The sequence below is a fragment of the Sapajus apella genome, unplaced genomic scaffold, assembly GCF_009761245.1.
Source record: "Sapajus apella isolate SASKATOON/1434 unplaced genomic scaffold, GSC_monkey_1.0 scaffold39, whole genome shotgun sequence".
Classification (NCBI taxonomy): domain Eukaryota; kingdom Metazoa; phylum Chordata; class Mammalia; order Primates; family Cebidae; genus Sapajus; species Sapajus apella.
In genome coordinates, this window is record NW_022436979.1 from 12814980 (window position 1) to 12842381 (window position 27402).

The window sequence follows — 27402 nt, forward strand, 5'->3', positions numbered from 1 at the left end:
TACATATTCCGGAAACAAGCCTCTTATCAGCTATGTAACTTGTAGAGATTTTATGCCATTACATTGGTTGTCTTTTCACTTTCTTGATGGTGTCCTTTGAAACAAAAAAGTTTTTAATATTGATGAAGTCAAGTTGATCTATTTGTTGTTGTTGCTAATGCTTGTTTTGTTATATCTAGGAATCCCTTGTGAAGCATCCAGTCAAAAAGTTGACACTTATAGTTTCTTCTAGGCATTGTATCCTTTTAGATCCTACATTTAAGTTTATTTTGAGTTAATTTTTTATACAGTGTGAGGTAAGAGTTCAACTTTATTCTTTTGCATGTCATGATCCAGATATCCCAGGAAAATCTGTTAAAATTATCATTTTTTTCATCATTACACAGTTTTGATAAACTTCTAGAAAATTAATAACTATAGATCTGTGGGTTTATTTTTGGGCTCTTAATTTTATCCTACGGTTTATACATTTATCATTTTGCTAGCATCACACCGTCTTGATTATTGCTGCTTTGTAGTGAGTTTCGAAGTTGGGATTATAAGTCCCTCTACTTTACTCTTTTCAAGATGTTTTTGGCTATTCCAGGTCTCATTTAATTTTATGTAATTTTTAGCTTCATCTTGTCAACTCTACATGTAACCTGAAAATCTGATATGTATTGCATAGAATCTGTAGGGAAATTTGGTAAATATTTCCATCTTAACAAAGTTAAATCTTACAGTACATTAACATGTAATTTAAAAAAATTATTTAAGTATTTAATTTCTTTCAACAATGTTTTGTAGTTTTCAGAATATAATTTACAGTGCTTTTATTAAATGCATTCAAGTATTTTATTCTTTCTGATGCAACTGTAAGTTAAATTGTTTTTTAATTTCATTTTTTAAATTGCTTATTGAAAGTATATATAAATATAATTAATTTTTACATATTTACCTTGTGTCCTGAAAACTTGCTGGATTTGTTTAGTTCCAATAATTTTACTCAATTCTTTAGATTTTTCTACATATAAGATCATATAATCTGGGAAGAGAAATAGACTTTCTGGTTTCTTTCCAATATCAATGCTTTTAGTTTATATTCCTTGCTTAATTGCTCTCAGTAGTACTATTCGTTCAACACTGAATAGAAATGGTGACAGCAGATATCCCTCTTTTAATCCTTATCTTAGGGAAAGAGCAACCAGCTTCTTTCCATTATGTATAAGTTAGCTATGTGTTTTTCATAAATGGCCATTATCGACTAGAGAAAGTTTCCTTCTATTCCTGGATTTTGGTGTTTTTTTTTTTTTTTTCATCAAAACATTGAATTTTGATAAAAAATTTTGTTGAATTTTTCTAAATGCTTTTTTTTTGCAGCTATTGAAATAATCATGTGCTTTTTATTTTATTATTATGATACATGGCATTAACATATTTTCAAGCTTTAAACAACCCTGCATTTCTGAAATAAATCTCAATTGGTCATAGAACAAATTATTTTTATTTTTATTTTTCTAATTTTTTTGAGGCAGAGTCTCACTTTGTCATGCAGGCTGGAGTGCAGTGGGGCAATCTCAGCTCACTGCAACTTCTGCCTCCTGGGTTCAAGTGATTCTCCTGCCTCGGTCTGCCTAGTACCTGGAATTACAGGTATGTGCCAGCACGCCCAGCTAATTTTTTTATTTGTAGTAGAGGTGGAGTTTTACCATGTTGGCCAGACTGGTCTCAAACTCCTGACCTGAAGTGATCTGCCCACCTCAGCCTGCCAAAGTGTTGGGATTACAGGCATGAGCCATCACAACTGACCAGAATAAATAATTTTTATATTGCTGGATTTGTCTGGCTAACACTTCATTGAGAAATTTTGCATCCATTTTCATAGTATATATTGATCTATTATTTTTTATGATTTTAACAAAAGGTTCCCATTTAAATCACAAAGTAAAGAACAAAAGATCTTTTCCCATTTAGTTTGACTCTTAAAATTATCACTCATTATTTGTTTCAAAAGTTTAATAAATGGTTAAAAAACAGGGTAAATACTTAAAATGTTAACTTGCTTTATGGAGAAAGGATCTTGCATATGTAAGAGGTGTGGTCGTAACTACTAGTTTTGTTTACTAATACATTTTTTAACTTTCATTATTCTCCCAGCTTCTCTCTCATATTTTAAATTCATACAATTATATTCTGAAATAATTCAGAGTAAAGGTATTATCATGAGATTTTGTCCCATAATAAAATCGCTTCTTCTACTTGCTTGACATTTGCCTAGCATTCCGACATAAAAAATAAATATTAATAAATAAATATTAAAATTTTTCTATTATCTAATATTAAATTCCATGGGAAATATTAAGCAATATACAGCTATTATTAAAAATAAATTAGAAACCAAATTTCTGAAGTATTTTTAGAAAAAGTTGTTGAATCAGATATTGGCTTTCCTTAATTTTTAAATTCGTCAGTATACTTCTATTATTTAATACTTTCATAATTTCTATTCAGTCCAAGGAATGACAGAAACCAACAGAAATAATAATCAGGAAAACATCTGAACCATTTGATGATGAATAGATGTTTGCAAGACATTTTTTATGAAGTAGTGCTCATAAAGAAACTAAATCAATGGCTGATACCAACTGATCTATACATCTATAATGAAGTACAAAATAAGACCCAAGAAATAGAAGAGAGCAAATAATAATGTTGAAATAAAACTCGGCTACTTAGAAAGAAATATACAATCAAAAAAATCACCAAAGGTAATGCTGTTTCATTTGAAAGATTACATTTATAAAAGAAGCAGAATTTATACAGCAGTATTAAGAAAGAAATGAAACAGAGAAAACACATTTCCAATATCGAGATTTTAAAAAGGGAATATTACTTAAAGTTCCACATACATTTCAAAAATGTAAAAGCAACTTTAGAAAAATAAGCTTAAGATTAAATAGTGTGAGTTGTTTAAAAGACATAATTAAAACAAAACTATCTTTTCATATAGGTAGGCACAATAATTCAAATAAAGAAGATGTAGACATGTAGACAAATTATGCATTATGCTTAGTAGCTAAGAATGTTAGCACGGAGGACACCACATTGCTTGATAATGAGCATTTTCCCATGCTATGTATTATTTCTTAGAAGAATCTGGCATAGTTGCTGATGGAAACAACACTACATCATGTTCTATACAGAGGTTGGTTGAGCAGTTCCCACAATGCCCACCCCTCCCCCTCCAACATTTCTCATAACCCCATTCAGGAGAGTCTTTGCTCCAAGAACACAATCTTCAAAAGAGAAAATAATAGAAAGTATAAAGAATGTAAGAATGTGCTCTATTTAAAAAAAAAAATCTTTGGATATTAAATAAATAATTTCTATTTCCAGATTGCTTATTCAGTTATTTCATATTTAGAGAAAACTTTATACCAATCTTATTAAAAAAAACTCTTCCAGAGAAGAGAAAAAGGGGGAAACACTGAATATCTTATAATAAGCAAATATAATTTAGCTCTTAAAATCTGACAGGATATGACATGGACATAAATGTTCAGGCTAGAGTATCTTGTGAAAAAGAGGCAAAAATCCTAAAGAATAGCAATCCACATCCAGTCATATGTTAAAATAATAATATGACCTAGGTATAAAAGGATGGTTTGCTATCATTGATTTAATTCATTACATTACATTAAAAAAAAGAGAGAGAAAAAATATAGCGTGAACCTTTCAATAGAATCAGGAAAAGCAAGCAATGCAATTGAGTACTTACCTTGAAAAATTCCTTAACAAACAATAATATAAGGAAACATTAAAAATCCAAGAAAGGTTACGATGGCTGAGATGTTCCCTAGTCATCACATAGCCATGTGCTCTCACGTATTCCCCAGCCTCCTGTGGTTTGGTTGAGTGAGCTATTCGATGACTTCTGGCCAGAAGCCTGTTAGCAAAAGCACTTACCAGCTGGAACATGATCCTCAAGTTGACTTTCTTTCACAGAAGCAAACACAGAAGTTTCACAGTAAGATGCAAAAACGACAAAATGAGGAAAGACCTTGTGGAACCCACAGTGAACTCTGGTATCAGGCTGTGAGATTTTCATAAATGTTTATTATTGTAGAATAGCATCTGTAAAATTACTTGTATTTCTTCAGTCATTCTAATTTTAATAAGGGTCAAATTTTGCTTGCTTAATTTAAAATGTTAGATATTTGTATAAAATTTGAATCATTAACTAGTTAGCATAAATGAAGTAAAATGACATAATTATTTAAAACACATGCTTAACACAAAAGAAGCAACAACCAGGCATTAGCCACAAAATGACATTTCTCTGTACCAACTATAGAATCATATGTCACAAAGTGATATTTGAGGATCTGTGGAGAGAGAACTGTACATCCTGTGAGTCCTGACCCCTTGTTATGTACAATTCAATTAAAACACTGATAGCATAATGCAATTAACATTTGCTTTCCAGTCATAATATTTAGAAAAATTTCTCCATCTACAGTTAATTCTCAAAATCAATACAGATAATATTTAGAGCTAAAACCATAAAAACCCTAGAAGAAAACCTAGGCAATACCATTCAGGACATAGGCATGGGAAAAGACTTTATGACTAAAACACCAAAAGCAATGGCAACAAAAACAAAAATCGACAAGTGAGATCTAATTATACTAAAGAGCTTCTGCATAGCAAAAGAAACTTATTATCAGAGTGAACAGGAAACCTATGAAATGGAGAAAATTTTTGCAAACTACCCGTCTGACAAAGGGATAATATGCATAAGCTACAAATAACTTAAATTTACAAAAAAAAAAAAAAAAAAAAAAAAAACCATCAAAAAGTGGGCGAAGAATATGAACAGATACTTCTCAAAAGACAATATTTATGTGGCCAGAAAACATACGAAGAAAAGATCATCATCACTGGCCATTAGAGAAATGCAAATTAAAGGCATATTTGAGATACCGTCTCATGCCACTTAGAACAGTGATCATTAAAGAATCAGGAATCAACAGATGCTGCAGAGGATATAGAGAAATAGGATTGCTTTTCACTGTTGGTGGGAGTGTAAATTAGTTCAACCATTGTGGAAGACAGCGTGGCAATTCCTCAAGGATCTAGAACCAGAAATACTGTTAAACCCAGTAATCCCATTACTGGGTATATACCCAAAGGATTATAAATCATTCTACTATAAAGACACATGCATATGGATGTTTATTGCGACACTGTTCACATTTGCAAAGACTTGGAACCAACCCAAATGCCCATCAATGATAGACTGGATCAAGAAAATGTGGCACATATACACCATGAAATAGTATGGAGCCATAAGAAAGGATGACTTCACGTCCTTTGTAGGGACATGGATGAAGTTAGAAACCATCATTCTCAGCAAATTAACACAGGAACAGAAAACAAACGCCACATATTCTCACTGATAAGTGGGAGTTGAACAATGAGAACACATGGACACAGGGAGGGGAACATCACATACCGGGGACTGTCTGGGGGTGGGGGATAGGGGAGGGAGAGCATTAGGAGAAATACCTAATGCAGATGATGGGTTGATGGGTGCAGCAAGCCACCATGGCATGTGTATACCTATGTAACAAACCTCACATTCTGCATGTGTAAGAAAATGTATAATGCAATTTCATGTGAAATTATGTGAAAATCACCCTGTTGCTAAAAATAGAATAGGCAGAGTAATGAGAAAAGAACATTAGCATCAACAAAAGATGAAGTGAATAATGAATAAATTAAAAGAAGAATGAATAAACTGAGAAGTAGATAAAGTAGATAAAACAAAAAGCAAATCTCAAACAGGTTCTAATATGTTGTTGTTATTAAGGAAACAAGGTTCAAAAATTATATATTTATTGATGTGAGAGAGAGTTTTGAAAAACGCAAACATCTGAATGCAAATAATTTGTGATTAGGTGAAGAAACATTACACATATACTTTTAAAAAGAAAAAAAACTATTAATATCAATAACAAGAAAGATTAAATGATTGTGATTTTTCATATGTCATTGTAAATTTTTCTATATTATCAATTCATAAAATTGATCCAATATCCCAATTAGATGTTTACTGGTATGCCATTTATTGTCAAGTAAATAGTTTCTGGGACTCACTAAGAATTACTAAATTCACATATAGTAAATGAGAACTCCTGGGCTTAACTTCAGCCTTGTCTGACTCCAAGACTTTCACACTTAAATGCCACAATAAAATTCCTCCGATTATAAAGTGACATATTCATCAATATAACTTTTTGAAAAAGAGATTTCAGATTTTAGGAAGCAGATACAGAGAGACATAAATCTATTGCTGACTCTTTTGCAATAATGAGTTCTTACACTCTAATTGTAACTGATCCTGATGAGAAAATAAGTTATTCAAAAGGAAGATGTACAGTCCATATCCTTGCCCAAATCAGCATTTTAAGTCCCTTGAGAAGTGCAAGAAAGACAAAAGTATCAAAGCACAATAAATGATAAACATAACATAGCATGCCTATCTTAATAATTAAGTGAAAGGACAGAGATCCGAAGATAGAGATTTTAAATATGTCAAAAATAATTTTTTAAATATCCATTAAAATTCTGCTTGGTATATAACGTACACTATGCCGAGAAATGAGCAACCAACATTTACTTGGCTTTCTGTCTTTAATACAACTGATTTGTGAAAGAGAAAGACTGGAACAAATGTGTAAGATACAGTTGAACACTAAGATAAGCAAAAAGATCATGAGGAAGTATCCAGATACTCTAAATAAGTTCAAATTCCCTCATTCAATGAGCATCACAGGATAATAAGTGATTTTTAACTGCTATTAATGAGCTATACCAGTTAATGTTGATGAATATCATAGAGCAGACTTAGCTCCAAAAGATTATACATAAACACATATAGCTTGTCTTTCTAGAAAAATAGAAGTTAAAGTAAAATATAGATTTGGGTGTTTGCCAGATATGCTAGATAAGAATCTAAGATGTCCTGATTTCAAATACATTATAAAATGTATGTGTTTATAGGCCATTATTGAAAATAATTTTTATATGTTAACTAGATAACTTGACTGCACAGGAAGGTATTCAAATTAAATTCACTCTTAATTTATTTTTCCCTTGTCATGTTACCCACCAGCTCTCACACCTAAGTTTTTAGGAACCAAGTGTCCTTTGTAAACACATTACCACACACAATCAAAATCTTTCAAAACCTATGATCCAAATACTGGATTTGGTGAAACCCAGCTCTTCCCAAGAATCTTGCTACCAATGCAGCCTTCATAAATGCAACCTTCACACAGTCTATCATATCCTATGTACTTCCAACAGCTGCTTTTCCCTAAATCCCCATAGCCAATATTAAAAGATTAGGCACTAGTTTACATAGTTTATTAACTAAAAACTCAACAAACACTTGTGAATCTGATATGTTTTTCACTCCATCCCAATTTCAGCTTTGAAACTGAGGAACTTCAACATTCACATGGTGGCTCCTTTGCCTTATGATTTTCTGACCTGATAAATTCCAGGAGCTTGGCATCACTTTCATTTCTACTGTGCACACTATCGGCCACACCATGTACACTGTCAAAATCCAGCACTGAAAATATCTAACACACATACATCAAATACAATACACCATTTTCTCACTATAGCATCCTATCCTTCTAAATATTGTATATCCTTGCTGACATGATTTATTCTTCCTAATATCAAGCTAATTTATAAGTAAATGTGGATCTTATATTTTCTTTTTTATTCACTGTATTCTGAGGTGTGTCATTTTAATTACTTTCTTGCATGAATGGACTTAAAATGAGAATTTAACATATTTGGTAATATTATACTTACATGCTGAGAGTTGTCTGATTAATGTGTGGCCAGTATATTCCTCCTTGAAGGGTCCTGCAAATGGCAAATAAATAATACATTTTAATAATTGTGTGAATGCTAAGTTCCCCAACTGAGATAGTGATGATAAAGCTATGAATTTTAAATTTCAGGATTTCAACTGAGGAATTTGGAAACATTTTAACATGCTTATGACACACAAAATTATAAGGGTATTTGTCTATATTTTAATATTCAACCTTTGTGTTGCCTTGTATTCAAGGTGTCTTTTTTGGGAGTGACTTAGGTTTTCTATTTAATGTTCACTCTGCTTGTCATTGTCTTGTAATTGAAAATTTTACTTCATGACAGGTAATATAATTAGTGATACATTTAGTTCAATCTACGGTCTTACTAACTCCTCCCTGTATGACCCACTTGTTACAATGTCTCCTTGTTCTTGTTTTCCAACAGATGTGCCTTATTAGGGGTTAGGGTATTATCCTGCTTGTTATTTATCGCACATTTGACTTTATGCCTTAAGTCTTTCACCAGCTTTGAAAAATTCTCAGCCATTAAATCTTGAAACATAGCTTCTTCCCCATTCTTTCTTTCTCTTCTCGAATCACAGAAGATTATCATACCACATATGTGTTGCATCTATGTGCCTGCAGCCTTTTTTAGTTATCCCCCCTTCTATGTTTCTTTACTTCTATCTGGTCAATTTCTTAAGACCTGTTTGCCATATTACTAATTCTTTTTCCAGGAACATATATCAAAACCTATATCTTGATGGAATTCTTCCTCCAACTAAATTGAGCCATTCAGCACAAAAATATAGTGAGCCATATATATATATACATATATATATATATGTTACATATATTATATATATAATAATGCACATATATTATATATATGTATTAATGTCACATACCCTTTTTCCTTTTGTTGCTAATATTTATTTTTGATTAGTTATAATATCTATGACTGCTGCATTGGACCCAATAATTCATTTTCATCTTAATTCACTGATTCCCACCTTCCTCTGGGGTCTAGCTCTTTCCTTAAAGGAGATTTCTCTACTTCTGCTACCTACTCACTACTTCCATACAAGTTTGGGATATCAGCTATCACATCATTCTCAAGTGGTGGCAGAGGGCAGCTAGCTCCACCATTACCTCCTCAACAAATACCCAGTTCTGGTGGATGAACACTTGTGAACACTTGTGCCAGGCCTCTGATGGAATGAGGCCACCAGTGCATGTCCTGTGCAGCACAGCAATATCCAGCAGTTCAGTTCTGAGGACAGCATATTGCCTAAGTCAAAATGTAACTTCAGCAATTTATGTCATAAAAGTTTTGGGACAGAATAAAGTAATGCATATAAAAGCACAAGGAAAATATCTAGATGACAGGAATTTCTCAATAAATGCTACTTGTTAGAACTACTCCTTAATAATGCTACTTACTGGACAAGATATTTTGCAAGATCACGTATGAGTTCAATGCTCAACACTTAAGAATAATTGGGTGTTGTGCTATTGTACTATGTAACTAGTATATATATATATGTACTATTATGAAAAAATGTACTAACTAGTACATATATATATGATGTACTAGTTACATAGTATAATAGCACAGTGCTCAATAATTCTGATACATATATGTGTATCAAAAAGCATGTACAATAAATGAAGAATATTTTGGAGCCAGGTAGCCTTGAGTTAGCACTAACTTACAAGGACTTGCATGAATTAACTTTTGTAATTGCTCTCTTTTTGAAACGTGTTATACTCCTACCATCTTAATAATCTTAATGAAATTATATTAAATATCACATATAAACATATAATACAGGACCAGGTAATACTAGGTACTCAGTAAATGGATTTCCTTGTCTAGAGTGACACTAGTTCTTGAACCTTTTCTTCCAAGCAATAAATTGCCAAAATATTTAATATTCCAATATACTTGTTAACATACATGTGTGTGAAAGATGATAGAGAGATAAACAGAGTGATCCTAAATCCGATGGAGTAGGGATCCTCAAAGACCACAACCATTGATGGAAAATTCATGTTTGATATTTTGCCTGCCACGGTTCCTTCATCTTCTCTCAAATGTTTCCTTTATGATCACTGACCTAAAAAGCACACTCATTTTAATGTTTTGTTTCCTTAAGAGCTGATTTAAATATTACTTGGTTTTACTATTTAAATATAAAAATCTTTAGTAGATAGATATATGTCAACTGGCAGATTTTTTAATCATTATTTTAAAATCTTGTGTTGTATCTAGATCTCTAAAATACATCTATTTTAACCTATGGGCTCCTCAAGTCTCTCCTTCCGAGCACTAGAACACATACACGTTAAGGGATATCTGTGTCTGTTCTTATGCAGGTAGTTAGGAAAATAGATAATTGTGAAACATATATTAAATCTTATGACATACGGTAATAATGCTGATTTAGCCTTCATAAAATTGTGATCTCTGATCTTCTATAACTATTTTGTGTAGCCTTGCTGCTAGTTCACATGGAGGTTCCTCTTTTTTGTATTGACTTTACGCATGTTTTCTGTAATTATATAAAAAGAATATATTTTCTAGAGGAGAAATTTTATTACATTGTGGCACTTCAAAGTTTTTCAAGGTTATGATGCTTAAAATTATCATGAAAAAATATGTGTATGTGTGCATATATATATATGTGTGTGTATATATATATATACATATATACGTGTGTGTATATATATGTATATACGTGTATGTATATATACACACACATATATATACATATATACATATACACACACACATACAAATATAATATATAAACAAGGAAAATTCTTTTTAATCACATTCAATATTTGCAGAGCATAATTCTTCACTTTAATTATATATCTAAACAAAATTCTAAATATAGCTGTCACCACTGGTTCTGATCAAAATAACTAGTTAGATGACAGAACAGCTATTGGAATTATCATTAGGGAAAATAAATATTCAATTTATCTTTAATTTTGTTTTAAGTTTGCTTTCAAATCAATAAATGTTTTCTAATTTCTCCAATGTAAATTGCATTATAAAAGCTGATTTTATCAATATCATATCATATACTTAAAAGGCATATCTGATTAATTAGAAATGTTGTAAACGTCAGATGATTTAAGAGGAGTGTGTGTGTGTATGTAGTACAGATATGTAGATAACGTATAAAGACTAAAATCCAAAGAAAAAGACTAAATCAGCAAAATTATTTAATAAATCAATTATGCCAAAGCACAGAAGTTATTTTACAAATTATTCATCATTATTAAAGTAGTCAATAAGTGAAAATATGGTCAAAACATATCTTCCTGCTCAGACTGGGGAAAAATCACCATAAAAATTAGTGAAAAGAAATATGTTTTATTGAAGAATGCCTTACATTGTAAAGGTAAATACAAAACAAATGTAGCTAGCAATTGTATTCTGGTTACTTCCCTGCCACAGACATGCACACACACACACACACACACCACACATTTAACTATTATACATGAATATCAGAAGTATGAAAACATATATTTAAAAACTAAGATTCATTTAAAATTTATTTTATGGTGAAAAATTATGCATTAATAATGGTATTTTTAGAAAATAACAGTATTAATACTAATAAATAATGTGAATGGAAGAAGTAGAGGCAGGATAAGTACCTCGTAGCATTTTAGATGTTATCATACATGATTAGTAATGTTCCAACATATTTATCAACCATTTGAGCCATCATAAGGGAGAGGACATTCTATTAACTCCCAGAAGTGACCAGAGTCTGTTTTGGTTAATATTCCAGGGTCAATTTCTCATATTCAGTTGATGTATTACACTGCACTATGTCTGTTTACCCCTCATGCTATCTTGGCGATTTTATTTGGATGAGAAGCTGAAATACCAAGTATATATATACTTGCTACAAAAAGAGCTGTGTCTGTTTTTCTAAAAAATAAATTATTATTTAGACATTCTGGAAGTTGCATATTTATATAGCAGAGTAGAATTTGAGTAAGTCAAGGTGAGATTTTAAAGTGAGCAGATTTTTATATTATGGATTGTTACACTGCAAAACATTATATGACTGATCCATTGACATATTACGATGTAATAGGTGAAAATAGCATATTTATCAGATTATCAGGATAGTACTTCAAAGGCAGAGAGAGCTGCACCTTCCAATGTATACTCAGAATAAAGTAAGTTTACAAAGCTCAGCTTCTAGAAAGCATCTTCCCTCTTTGCCATGGGACAAAAGGACATTTTCCACCCACATGCTTCTGAAGTCATGGAAATTCTGTCAGTTATTCACTAGATAGAGAAAAGGTAACACCTATATGTTTCAGAATTGTAGAAAATAAATAGCTTCGTTAAAGCAAACATTGTAAATATTATAAACTAGGATATTTTCATATGGTCCTAGAAAATATACCCCTGAAAATATAATTCAGAAAGATACAAGAACCGAATTGTTTCTTTTTAAAGAAAGATATTCAAGGTCTTAGTTGAGCTTCTTCGACATCAAGAAAAACAAAATAAAATTACCTGACATTGACTAACATTATTAGATGATAATATGCTAAACTCTAACGGAGAGTGAAAAGAAAACAAACAAACAAACAAAAATAGAATAGGCTATGTGAAAGGAAATGGTCCCTAATCATAATTAAATTTTTCAGGACTTAATGTTTCTCTCATATACAAATAATTCACTGATGGATACAGCACTCATTGATCAACCATTACAGAGCCACCTTCCAGCCTGAATATACACTAACATAAGATTGTAAAATGTTAGCAGGCATTCTGACTTTAGTAAAGCATATTTTCTTACATAAAGAGAAAAAAAGAGGAAAGTTTATTCTGTACGTATGATAAACCATTATATAAATGCACAATTGTGCAGCCTTTTTCTTGTATATGAGCAAAGTTAAAGCATCATTGTGTCAATCCTTTCTTTATATGTGCCTAATTTATTCTTCCTGTTTTTAAGTGAAGGTATTAGTTAATTTTTAATTTATTGAACCATTTTCTTATATGAGCCAGTATGATCCTCAGTGGGGGGCTAAATCAAAGAGCTTATTGCTTAGGAGATTGTCATGAGCAGTCAAGACAGTTTTAGCCTCAAGTACATTTTTGCAGGTCATTGCTTCCTATCTAAAGTAATCTCTCTGTAGTTCAATTTTGGACAGCAAAAATATAGAGAGATGAAAGTATCTCTCTTCCATTTATAATCAGGCCTTAATTGATCTCAGCAGATTTCCTAATTGCAGAGGTTACCTCAGGTAGGTCATGTATAGCCTCATCTGTGGAATCTTGCTGCCATAATCAGCACTTTAGGTGTTACATGGAGGCTTCAGATATCCCTTTTTCTAGGTATAACAAAGGGAAGAATTATTATAGCTTGTCCCTAAAATAATGTCTTTGGCTTCAAGTGCAAAGCCACAAAAGAAAATACCATGAATTTTAAGAAATGAATGCAATAATTTTGTGAACAGATTGAAAACAATATTTTAGCAATTGAATACTATTTACATTTCCGTATACATTTAAAATTGTTTATGATTTTTTTGGAGTGAATGCTTTCTATTTTTCCATAGAATAGTTTTACCATGAATCTAAACATGTTTTAGGTGATTTAACTGGAGCAGTAAGAAATCTGATGAAATCAATGGAAAAGTATTATTTTGATGAAAGTTTCTCTTCGTATATTATTTCTATTTTTCTCCATCAAATAGTTACCTTTTTTCAACTCTTATTATAGGTTCAAGGGGTACATGTGCAGATTTGTTATGAGAGTAAATTGCATGTCACAGGGGTTTGGTGTATAGCTATTTTTGTCACCCAGGCAGTAAGCATAATATCAGAAAGGTAGTTTTTCAATCCTCACCCTCCTCCTACAATCCACCCTCAAGTAAGCTGCGATATCTATTGTTCTCTTCTTTGTGTCCTTGTGTACCAAATATTCAGTTCCCATGTATAAGTGAGAACATGAAGTATTTGGTTTTCTGTTTCTGCATTAATTGACTTAGGATGATAACCTCCAGCTAGATCTATGTTGCTGCAAAAGATAAGATTTTGTTAATTATTATGGCTGCATAATATTCCATCATGTATATGTGCCATATTTTCTTTATCTAGTCCACCATTGATGGGCATCTAGGTTGATACCATGTCTTTGCTATCATGAACAATGCTGTGATGAACATACCTGTGCATGTGTCTTTAGGGTAGAACAATTTATATTATTTTGGGTAGATACCACATAATGGAATTACTGGGTCAAGTGGTAGTTCTATTTCAAGATATTTGAGACATCTCCAGACTGCTTTCCACAGTGACTAAACAAATTTACATTCCACAAGCAATGTATAAGGGTTCCCTTTTTTCTTCAACCTCACCATCAAGGAGTTAGCTTATGATAGTTACATTCCATCAAAAATAAAATAAAATCCAATTTATTCATCCTAATTAATTTAATAATAATTATGATTGCTATTGAACTATAGCTAATTTTTTTCAGCATTTATCAAATACCTGAAAAAAATAACACTCTTCCACATTTTTCTCATGTATTCATATACTTGTTTCTGAGTTAAAGAACTATTACATATTTGAAGGTTTTGACATTTTATCTATTTGCTTGCAAATTATATTTATATGCTAATTGCTTTAGAAGGACATATCTAGTCCAAAATAAAATTGGACTCCATATTTCAGTAATTTTCATGATTGTTAAATGCAAGCATTTCAGATTAAGTTTTACACAATCTGTTGAAGCCCTAATAACTGGGTCAAATTTTTTTTATGCAAACATATAAGCACATTTTATTTTGGTTACACCACCGGTTACATACTGACTCATCCTGAAAATTATGTTTAATTATAGGAAATAATTAGCTACTGCAGTTATATAATGATTTCTGTGGATGTTGAGTAAGCATTACAGTACAGCTTATCAACATTTGGGCCTATACTTTTCATCTTAAAATGCCAATAACTAATCTCATGCATCCATTCCAAAAACCAAAAGTGATCATGTCCTTACTGCAAAGTCTCATCTTGTTTCTATGACCTGGTTCAAGCTAAACGTCCTGGTGCAAGCCAAGAATCTCTGAATGTATTTCCTAAGTTGATGTCTGGCTCAGAGGAATTTCCTTAAGACTCAGAAATCTATAGCTAAGTAACAACACAACCTCATTTGGATTCAGAATAAATATGGTAATAGAGTACAGAAAAAAAGTGTTAAGTAGAAACAGCATAGAATGGTCTTTTTTTTTTTTTTTTTTTTTTGATAAACATCAGGGACATCTTTTGAGAATGGAAAAAGGTAGAGTGATTTATTTTGACACCACCAAGGTAGCTTTTCTTAATTCTTTTTTCTTGGAGGCCTTTTCTTTGTCTATTGTTCTCTATAGTTTGTCCAAATAGACATTAATGAACCTTCTTCTCCTGGAGAATATACTGCTATAGACGATAACTACATTTTAATATTAGTGTGGACGCCTGAAGATTTTTTTGTGACCAAGAAAATAAAAGTCTCTGTTTTCCAAGCTTAAGCTTTATTCAACAATAAAACTCTCTTTAAAATGTTTTAGGCATTATTTGTACTAATAGTTTTGCAATTGCATGGGCTACTGACCAATGCCAGAGAGGCTACAACCTGGAAGAGGGGTGGAGAAGTTTTGTCTTTTAGCAACACATCTGTGACCTGATCATTTCCCTAGTTCTCAGTTCAGTGGCTTCCATTTTGGAGGCTCACTCGGGGTCAATTCAAAGCATTCACTGGCGAGATGAAGGCAGATGTAATCTGTCACTCATTTTAGGATGCGTGCAAATAGTGGTTCTTTAATAAACATAGCAGAAAGAATTCTGTAATCCTAATCTTGTACTACTTTCCCCCTATATTCTGATTCTTTCAAATCTTTCAAGTTAACATTCAGCATTCTTTTACTATGGGTTTTATGTGGAAATAGCTCCTTTATAAAGCCTGTATTTTCTTTCATTGAAATTTCAAATGGACTAGTTTTCAAAACATTCTTTCTTATAGGACATTATTGTAGACTGCAAAAAATAACAAACTTAGTTGAATATGTTGACATATTTCTACCAAGTCTCCAGATGAGCCACTATTTAAACATATAATCTAATTTCAAGATAAAACAGTTCAAAGTTAAGCTGCTATTTTGCTACCACACAAGAAGATATTGTAACCTTCCAGTTAAGGACGCAGAGACTCACTCTGTCCCATATTCAAACTTTACTCAGGCAACTCCACATTTTGGGTTCTCATATTGGAACAAAATTTTAAGGAACACATACTTATTAGCAATATTTTGATGTGAATTAAGAAAACTGTGATTCAAACAGATTTAAACAAAAAGGGAAGAAACATGTTTACTTAGAATGAGAAGGCCAAGGAAAGGGCTAGCTTTAGGCAAAATGGAACCAAAATCTCAACATATTGTGTCTTTTTTTAATCTGTGGCTGATTTTTTTGGAGTTGCCTCCACCCTCCAATATTTCCCCTTAAATCACAAGATTGGCTTTTAGATAATGTATTCATTATTATATTTAGAAAAATGGAATATCTTAATATGGCAAATCCTGTACCCATATCCCTAGAGACAGAAAGAAAATAGATAAACATCACCCAAATCATTATGGATGGCAAATAGGAGAGGTGTGTTGGGTTGGGCCTGGATGATTGATGCACAGCATCCATTTTTTTCCTTCTTTTAAATGTATTTCCCTCTGCAGAGGCTGTAAACATAAATTCTATATTTTACAAACTCTGTTAGTAAGTTTTTGGAAGCAAATAATACGTTGCCAATTATATACATTTGACAGAAGCTTAAAAGACAGAGGTGATATCCCTGCTGCTTTTAAAAACATTTTTCTGCTTCTGAGAATCAAAAGCAGAGACACATAAATGGCAAGAGCATTGAACATAGTGCTTCATTGTCTACTCATTAGCTGTCAAGAAGTAGTCAGTATGCTACATGCTGTGCAGGCTTCCTAATCCATGTGATATCACCACAGCTAGTCCAAATGCTTGTCACCTGACCTCAGTATGTCTAAACTCTTCAAATTTTTATTTCTATTTGAATACATTTTATTTTCACAAATAATGTGAGATTTACAAAAAGTTTGCAAGGAGAGTTTCCATATGCCTCCCCACATACACCCAATTATATCTGTCATTAACATCTTAAATTAGTATCGTACAAGTGTTACAATATATTGATCAATATCAATGCCTTTTATTAACCAAAGTCCATTCTTCTTTTAGATTATCTTAGTTCTGGCAGGACATGGTGGCTCCTGCCTGTAATCCCAGCACTTTAGGAGGTAAAGGCAGGTGGATCATCTGAGGTCAGGGGTTCGAGACCAGCCTGCCCAACATGGTGAAACCCTGTCTCTACTAAAAATACAAAAAAAAAAAAAAAAAAAAATTAGCTAGACATGGTGGTGCAGGCCTATAATCCCAGCAACTAGGGAGGCTGAGGCAGGAGATCCCTTGAACCCAGAAGGTGGAGGTTGCAATGAGCCTCAAAAAAAATGAATTTAGTTCTTACCTAATTTTTTGTTGTTATTGTTTGTTCCAGGATTCCACCCAGGAAACCACATTACATTTAGATTTCATATTCACTTACTCTCCTCTAGGTTGGAAAAGTTTTTCAGATTTTCCTGGTTTCTGATAGTCTGGGAGTTTTGGGGAGTACTCATCAGTGTTTTGTAGAATATCTCCCAATATAGTTTTGGCTGAAGTTTTTTCCACAATTACACTTTGGTAACGTGGTTATTTTTAATTTTTATTTAATTTCTGTGGTATATAGTGTATATATGTATTTCTGGGTTACATTAGATATAGGCATGCAATACATAATAATTATATTAGTGTAAATTGGGCATCCATCACCTCAAATATTTGTCCTTTGTGTTACAAACAATCTAATTATATTCTTTTAGTTACTTGTAAATGTTCGATTAAATTATGTTTGACTACAGTCACCCTGTTGTGCTAGCAAATACTAGGTCTTATTCATTCTTTGTAACTAATTTTTGTACCCATTAGTCCTCCCCACTTCCCCACCCACCCATTACTTTTCCCAACCTCTGGTAAACAGGCTTCTACTTTCTATCTCCTTGAGTTCAATAGGTTGGATTTTTAGATCCCATAAATAATTGAGAACATATGCTGTTTGTCTTACTGTGCCTGATTTATTTCATTTAACATATTTGCCTCCAGTTCCATCCAAGTTGTTGCAAATCACAGGTTCTCATTCATTTTAATGGTTGAATTCTGCTTCATTGCGTATCTGTACCACCTTTTATGTATCCATTCATCTGCTGATGGACACAGGTTGCTTCCAAATCTTGCCTATTATGAGCTGTGTTTCAGTAAACCTAGGAATGCAGTTATCTATTTGATATACTGATTTCCCTTTTGGGGGTATATACCTGGGAGTGGATTTCTGGATCCTAAGGTAGCTCAATTTTAAGTTTGTTGAAGAACCTCCAAATTGTTTTTATCGTAGTGGTATTAATTTACATTCCCTCCAACAGTGTGCAAAGGTTCACCTTTTCTCCACATCCTCATTTGCAATTGTTATAGCCTGTTGAATAAGAAGTCCTTTGGACTGGAAAGAGATAATATTCCATAATTTTGATTTGCATTTATCTGATTATCAGTGATTCTGAGCACCCTTTCATATACCTGTTTGCCATTTGTATGTATTCTTTTGAGAAATGTCTATTCAGGTCTTTTGCCCATATATAAATATATATATCTATACATATATAAAATGTATATATATTTACATATCATGTATATATATTTATATATATAATGTCTATATATATATGTGTGTGTGTACATACTTGTGCCATGGTAGTTCACTGCACATATCAACTCATTATCTAGGTTTTAAACTCCACATGCCATGGTGGTTTGCTACACCTATCAACCCATCACCTAGATTTAAGCTCCACATCCATGAGGTATTTGTCCTAATGCTCTCCATCCCCTTGCCCCCAGCCCCTGACAGGCTCCAGTGTGTGATGTTCCCCTCCCTGTGTCCATGTGTTCTCATTGTTCAACTCCCATTTATGAGTGAGAACATGCAGTGTTTGGTTTTCTGCTCCTGTGTTAGTGTGGTGAGAATGATGTTTTCCAGCTTTATCCATGTCCCTTCAAAGGAAATGATCTTATTCCTTTTTATGGCTCCATGGTATGCCATGGTGTATATGTGCCACATTTTGTTGATCCAGTCCATCACTGATGGGTATTTGGGTTGGTTCCAAGTCTTTGCTATTGTAAATAGTGCTTCAGTAAACATATGTGTGCATGTGTCTTTATAGTAGAATGATTCATAATCCTGGATAAATAACCAGTAATGGGATTGCTGAGTCAAATGGTATTTCTGGTTCCAGATCCTTAAGGAATTGACACACTGTCTTCCACAATGGTTGAATTAATTTACAGTCCCACCAACAGGCTAAAAGCATTCCTATTGCTCCTCAGACTCAACAGCATCTTTTGTTTCCTAGTTTTTTAATTTATGGCCATTCTAACTGATGTGATATCTCATTGTGGTCTTGATTTGTATTTATCTAATGACCAGTGATGATGATCTTTTTTCACGTTTGTTGACCACACAAATGTCTTATATTGAGAAGCACCTGTTCATATTCTTCGCTCGCTCACTTTTTGATGGGGTTGTTTGTTTTTCTTGTAAATTTGTTTAAGTTCCTTGTACAATCTGGATAATCAGATTATTAAATATTTTCCTATAGGGTTGTTTGAGCTGCTTGTAATATTCTGGTTATTAATCCCTTGACAGATGAATAGTTTACAAATGTTTTCTTCCATTATATGGGTTGGCTCTTCATTTTGTTGAGTGTTTCCTTCACTGTACAAACATTTTTAAATTTGATGTGCTCCCATTGGTCCATTTTGCTTTTGGTTGCCTGTGCTTGTGGGGTATTGCTCAAGAAATCTTTGCACAGCCCAATGTCCCAGAAAGTCTCCCCAATGTTTTTTTTTTTTTTTTTTTTGCCATAGTTTCATAGTTTGAGTTCTTAAAGTCTTTAATCCACTTTGACATGATTTTTGTATATGTGCAGAGATAGGAGTCTAGTTTGATTCTTCTGTGTACAAACATCCAGTTTTCCCAGCACCATTTATTAAAGAGAGTGTCTTTTCCTCAATGTATGTTCTTGGCACCTGCAAAAATGAGCTTGCTGTAGGTATACGGATTTATCACTGGGTTCTGTATTCTGTTCACTGATCTATGTGTCTGTTTTTATGCCAGTACCATGCTATTCTGGTTACTATAGCTGTGTAGTGTAATTTAAAGTCAGGTAATGGGATTCCTCCAGTTTTGCTCTTTCTAAAACAAGATGGATAGTTTTGACTATTTTGGTCTTTTGTTGTTCCACATAGATTTTAGAAGTTTTTTCCTTCCAATTTATTTGAAGTATGTCATTGGAATTTGATAGAGATTGAATTAAATTTGTAGATTGTTTTAGGTAGTACAGACATTTTAGCAGTGTTGATTCTTTCAATCCATAAACATGGAATATATTTCCAATTTATTTGTGCCTTATTGTACCAATGTTTATTATAGTTTTCATTGTAGAGATCTTTCACTTCTTTGGTTAATTACTAGGCATTTTATTTTATTTGCAGATACTATGAATGAGATTTTGTTGATTATATTTTCAGATTGTTTGCTGTTGACATATAGAAATGCTACTAAATTTTGTAGGTTGATTGTGTATTCTGCAACTTTACAAGAATAATATGACTTCTTCCTTTCCAATTTGGATGCCCTTTACATCTTTCTCTTGTCTGATTGTTCTAGCTAGAACATCCAGTACCATGTTGAATAAAAGCAATAAAAGTGGGTATCATTGTATTGTTCCAGATCATAGGGGAAAGGCTTTCAGTTTTTCCCTATTCAGTATGATATACAGCTTTTATTATGCTGAGGTATGTATCTTCTATATCAAGTTTTTTGAGGGTTTATATTCACAAAGGATGTTAAATATTATCAAATGCTTTTTTAGCATCAGTTGAAATGATTATATGGTTTTTGCCCTTCATTGTGTTGGTAGGTTGTATCACACTAATTTATTTGCATACATTGAACCATCCTTGCATCTCCAGAATAATTTCCACTTGGTCATGATGGATAATTCTTTTAATGTGTTGCTGAATTCAGTTTGCAAGAAATTAATTGAAAGCTTTTGCATCAATATTTATTGGTGATGTTGGCCTATAGTTTTCTTTCATTGATGTGTCACTGCCTATTTTTGATATTAGAGTAATACTAGTCTTACAGAAAGAGTGTCAAAGTATTCCCTGCCCTTCCCTGATTTTTCAGAATAATTTGAATAGGATTGTTTTTAGTTCTTTACACATTTGACCTAATTCAGCAGTGAAGTCTTCAGGTGTCAGGCTTTTCTTTGCTGAGAGACATTTTATTATGGCTTCAATGTCATTACTTCTTAGTGGTCTATTCAGATATTGGATTTCTTCATGCTTCAATCTTGGTAGGTTGTATATGTCTAGGCAATTAACCATTTCTTCTAGATTTTCCTATTTAGTGGCACATAGATGCTTATAGTAGCCACTAATGATCCTTTGAATTTCTGTGGTATCGGTTGTAATGGCTCCTTCATCCATTTTATTTATATTGGTCTTTTTTTTTCCCTAGACTGATTAAAAGTTTGTCAATTTTTTTATCTTTAAAGAAAAAAAAAGTACTTGTTTCATTGATCTCTTTATTATTTTCTTTATTTTCATCTAATTTATTTCTGCTCTGAATTTTATGATTTCTTTTCTTCTACTAATTTGGGATTTTGTTTTTTCTTGCTTTTCTAGACTTTTAAGATGCATTATTAAATTGTTTATTAAAAGTTTTTCTTCTTCTTTTTTTTAATGTAGACTTTTACAGCTATAAACTTCCCTCTTAGCACAAATTTCATTGTATCCCATAGGTTTTTGCATGTTATGTTTCCATTATCATTTATTTCATAAACATTTTCAATCTTCTTAATTTCTTCATTGACCTACAGGTCATTCAGGAGCATATTGTTTAATTTCCATGTGTTTGTATAGTTTCCCAAATTCCTTTTGTTACTGATTCCTCTTTTTATTCCACTGTGCTCAGAGAAGATGCTTGATATTATTTCAATTTTTGAATAGATTAAGACTTGTTTTGTGATCTAACATAAGATATGTCCCTGAGAATGATTCATGTGCTGAGGGAAATAATGTTAATTCTGTAGCCATTGGATAAAATGCTGTATAAACAATTTATTAGGTTTATTTGTTCTATAGTGCAGGTTAAGTCAGATGTGTCTTTGTTGATTTTCTGTCTGAAAGGTCTGTCCAGAGATGAAAGTGAGGTGTTGAAGTCTCCAGCTATTATTGAATTACAGTTTCCCTCTCTCTTTAAATCTATTAGTTTCCCTCATTCAGATATATTTGCTTTATATATCTGAGTGCTACACTGTTGAGTATAAATATATTTACCATTGTTATATCCTCTTACTGAATTGACACCTTGATCATTTTATAGAGACATTCTTTTTTGCTTCTTATAGTTTTTCTCTTGTCATCTATTTTGTCTGATATAAGTATAGCTACTCCTGCTCCTTACTGGTTTCCATTGGCTTGTAGTATCTTTTTACATCCCTCTATTTTCAGTCTATAGGTCTCTTTAAACATGAAGTGTGTTTCTTGTAGGCAACAGATTATTAAGTCTTTTAAACTATTTGTTCAGCTTTTCTATGTCTTTTGATTGAAGAGTTTAGTCCATTTAAACTTAGTGTTATTAGTGATAAGTAAGGACTTATTCCTATAATTTTGTTATTTGTTTACTGGTTGTTTGTAGTTTTCTTCTTCTTCTTTCTTTCCTTCATGTCTTCCTTTTAGTGAAGGTGATTTTCTCTGGTGGTATAATTTAATTATTTTTTATTTTTTATTTTGATATATGTTATATGTTTTTTGATTTGAGATTACCATGAGGCTTGCAAATAGTACATTATAAATAGCATATTAAAATATAATATTATTTTAAGCTGATAACAAGTCAACACTGTTTTCACAAACCAACAACAAAAAAGAACAAGCAGAAAGAAAACTAGTAAAAACTCTACACTTCAATTTGTCTCCACACTTTTTAACTTTTTTGATTTTACTTATATCTTACTGTACTGTCTACATCTTGAAAAATTACTGTAGTTATTATTTCTGATTGGTTCATCATTTAGTCTTTCTGCTTAAAATAAGAGTAGTTTACACAACACAGTTACAGTGTTATAATATTTTGTATTTTTATGTGTATTTACTATTAGCAGTGAGTTTTGCACCTTCGGATAATTTCTTCTTGTTTATTAACATCCTTTTCTTTCAGACTGAGTTACTCTCTTTACCATTTCTTGTAGGACAATCTGGTGTTGGCCTCAGCCTTTGTTTTTTGGGGAAAGTTTTTATTTATTTCTCCTTCATATTTGAAGGATATTTTCACCAGATATATTACTATAAGGTTAAAGGTTTTTTTTTTTTTTTTTCAAGTCTGCGTCAGACATATTGGACCTCCATTGTATGTTATTTGTTTATTTTTTCCTTGCTGCCTTTAGCAATATCCTTTTTTTCACCCTGGTCTTTGGAACTTTGATTATTAAACGGCTTGAGAAAATCTTCTTTGGTTTTCATGTGCTTGGTGTGCTACACCCTACTTGTATTTGCATATTGATATCCTTCTGTAAGTTTGGGAAATAAGTAAACTTTGAATACACTTTCTACCCCTACAGACTTGGTTTTTCTGACTCCTCTTTAAGGCCAATAACATAGATTTGGCCTTTTGAGACTATTTTCTAAATCTTTAAAGCATGCTTCCTTTTTTAATTTTTTTTTCTTTTGTCTCTTCTGATTGTGTATTTTCACATAGCCTGTCTTCAAGCTCACTAATCCTTTCTTCAGCTTAATCAATTCAGCTACTAAAAGACTCTGACACATTCTTCAGTATGTCAGTTTTATTTTTCAACATCAGAATTTCTGCTTTCTTCTTGTTAATTATTTCATTCTCTTTATTAAATATAACTGATAAAATTCTGAATTCTTTGTGTTATCCTGAATTTCTCTGAGTTTCCTCAAAGCAGCTATTTTGAATTCTGAATCTGAAAGGTCACATACTCTGTTTCTCTAGGAATAATCCCTGGTGTTTTATTTAGTTCATTTGGTGATGTGTTTTTCTGGTGGTCTTGATGCTTATGAATATTTGTCTGTGTCTGGGCATTGAAGAGTTAGGTATTTATTGTAGACTTAGTAGTCTGGACTTGTTTGTACCCATCCTTCTTGGGAAGGCTTTCCAGGTGTTCCAAAGGACTTGGGTGTCATGATATAAGTCCTGTCTACATTAGAGAACTCCCCAAGCTCAGTAACACTGTGGTTCTTGCAAACTTGTAGAGGTGCCACCTTGGTGGTCTTAGATAACATCTGGAGGAATTCTCTGGATTATCAGGCAGAGACTCTTGTTCTCTTCCTTTACTTTCTTCCAGATAAACTGGTTCTGAGCTGCTTAGAGATGGTGGTGGGGTAAAAAAAGCACCTCTGTAGCCACCAACACTGGGGCTGTGCTGGGTCAAACCTGACGCCAACACAGCACTGGGTCTCACCCAAGGCCTGCTGTAACCACTGCCTGGCCACCACCTGTGTTTGCTCAAGGCCCTGGAGCTCTACAATCAGCAGGTAATAGATCAGCTAGGCTTGTTTTCATCCTTTCAGTTTGATGAGTTCTCCCAGACCCTGGCTGGATCCAAAGGTGCAGTCCAGGAGACAAGGGCTTGATTTAAAAACTGTAGAAGTTTTCTTGAGATTCTATTGTAGACAATGGCTGAGTTGGGTCCTCTGCCTGGTTAGGTGATTTGAGAAGGAAAATCAAAGATGTGAAGTTCTATTTTCATTGCGTCATATCAAGAGTACATATAATCAACATGACTTACCACTGGCAATATTGGCCTTGGTCATTTGGCTGAGATAGTGTTTGTTAGGTTTCTCCATGGACCATACCCCATTCCTTTCATATTTTATGTACCTTTGGAATAAAATCTCTATGTGTACCTAATAAGTAAGGAATGAAGAGTCATGTCCCACCTCATTTAGGGTGTTTTATATCTACATAAATTATTTGGAATGCTTTTGCATGAGCAATTTTTCTCTTTCACCTCTTTAAATTATTTATTAATTTCTTTATATCAGTATGGGATTATATATTTCATTTTATACTTTGGGTTATAATTCCAAAACCACTCATTAATTATGTTGCCCAGATTTTCCAGCTTTGGCCTTTCAAAGCTCTTTCTTTTGAATCCTGTGCCCCTGCATATACCCCATTAATGTGTATTTTTGTTTTTGTTTTGCAATTTTTACTTCTGATCTCTTCTTTATTTTCTGAAATTATAGATATTCCAGGCTAACTTGTACATTTTCTGCCAAATTCTACTATCATTTATTTCTCTATGGAGCCTTTAGGATGCTCTTGTCAGGGAATGGATTTAGAAACCAATGTCTGAGCACTATGTGTGCTTACTGCTACTGGGATATTGATGCTTCTAGATCATCTTTGCTAAAAAATATTTATATGTGTGGATATTATCCCTTGCATATATCCTTATCTATAAATATTTCTATATGTAACCATCTGTATCTATATTAAGCTAAACAGGAGTTCAAACTGATGTTTCCAACGTTTACTACATGGATCATTCTAGTAAACTCCAAAGTGGTAAAAGGCACATGTTGGTGTTTAACTACCCAAGACGATTTGGGCCAGTGCTCTAACCCTCATGTTCTGATCCACAGAGGCTTTGGTCAATTTGATGAGCATCCTCAAAAACTATAATACTTATATAATATAAATTTTTAAAATACAGTTTTTAAAAACCACTCTAGGTCTGAAAAGGAAAAACTTAATGTTAGTCTATGTTATGAAGAGCTGGAGAGTTACTTCTGTAGCCAGTTAACAGCAAATTTGCAACCCAGGACATTTTATTAAAGAAGAGTCTGAAGGCAAATGAGGGAGGTCCATAGATGCTGCACATGTAAAATTACTGCAAATATTCCTCCTGGATTTCAGTAAATGGATCTGAAGCAATGTAGAGGGTAACTAGGCACTGAGGAAATGTAATATGAGATTTCAGAAATTACTGGACATCATCTTTGAGCTAATATTAATCAGAGGGACCCAAAACATGACTGTGTTTCAATGGCAAGAATACGGCATTATGGGGGTTAAGTAATAAGTTTTGTTCTGAATTAATTCTGTATCCTGGAGGTTGTAATAAGAATACGCCTTGTGGGTATTTCCCCAGTTCTTGAATATATAATAACATGAGACATATGTGGCAACTGGAAGAACATTATATTTGTTCTCTTAATTTTGGAGCAACATATTTTATTATACCAATATCCAAGAGTAAACCTCTGTGAATGAAGCTCTTACCAAAATACTAATGATAAACAACATTGGACTCCTGAAAGAACTGTGGAGAGGAAGCCATAAAACTATTGAAACATTCAGAGGTGGCAATTTCTATCACATTCCTTACTGTTTACACAACTGATTAACCTCTAGAAAAATCATTTAGGGCTTGGCAGATGATAGAGCATCAAACAATCTTAATAAAATTGTATAAAAGTTGTGGCTTCAAATGCAGTTGGGTTTTTAATGCTGGAGTAAATTAATATAAATCCTTTCTTGCTATATGCAGCAATTATTTTAGAGGGAAGAGAAAGAGAAAGAGAGAGAACAATAAAAATAGCTTAAAAACTTTTCATTTGGCAAGGAAAGCAGGACAGCCAGACAGTTTTGATGCCTTATTTCTCAGCTATATAAACTCCTGAAATAATTTCTTCTGTTGGAGTCCTGACATCTTATTAGACTCCTACATAGATTACAGCATGGTGATAAATTTTGCAACCAGCAATAGGATGTTACAGATAGGAAACAAAATAGATTTTAGATTCTTGTTAAGACAGCTATATTCTAAAGGGTGGGAGATACACATCTTTACAAGATTTTAGGTCATGCAACAGTAGTGAAATTCGGGGTTTCAAATGGCTGCTATGATTTCTCTTTCAAATTGAAGACCAAAATGATGCCCCTGTCCCATTCTACCCACTAAGGGAGAAGTATGAACTTAATGTATTCCTCTACAAAAAGTGCAAAATCAAACTTCAGAAGCAAAAGCCTGTTAGATTTTAGTGGCAACATATCCTGCATATAATTATTTTCTTCAACCCCATTACCAAGTTAAATATACACTTGCTAGCATTTTTGTTGGACTCAAAAAGAGAGAATTTATCTGGCATTTTTGTCTTCCAGCTTTGATACTTTGACCTTATTTCCTAACAGATGCAATAGAAATAGAATTTGTGCTGCAAATGTGTTAACCTCTTTGAGGCAATCAGAATATAGGTCCCTAGTTATTTAGA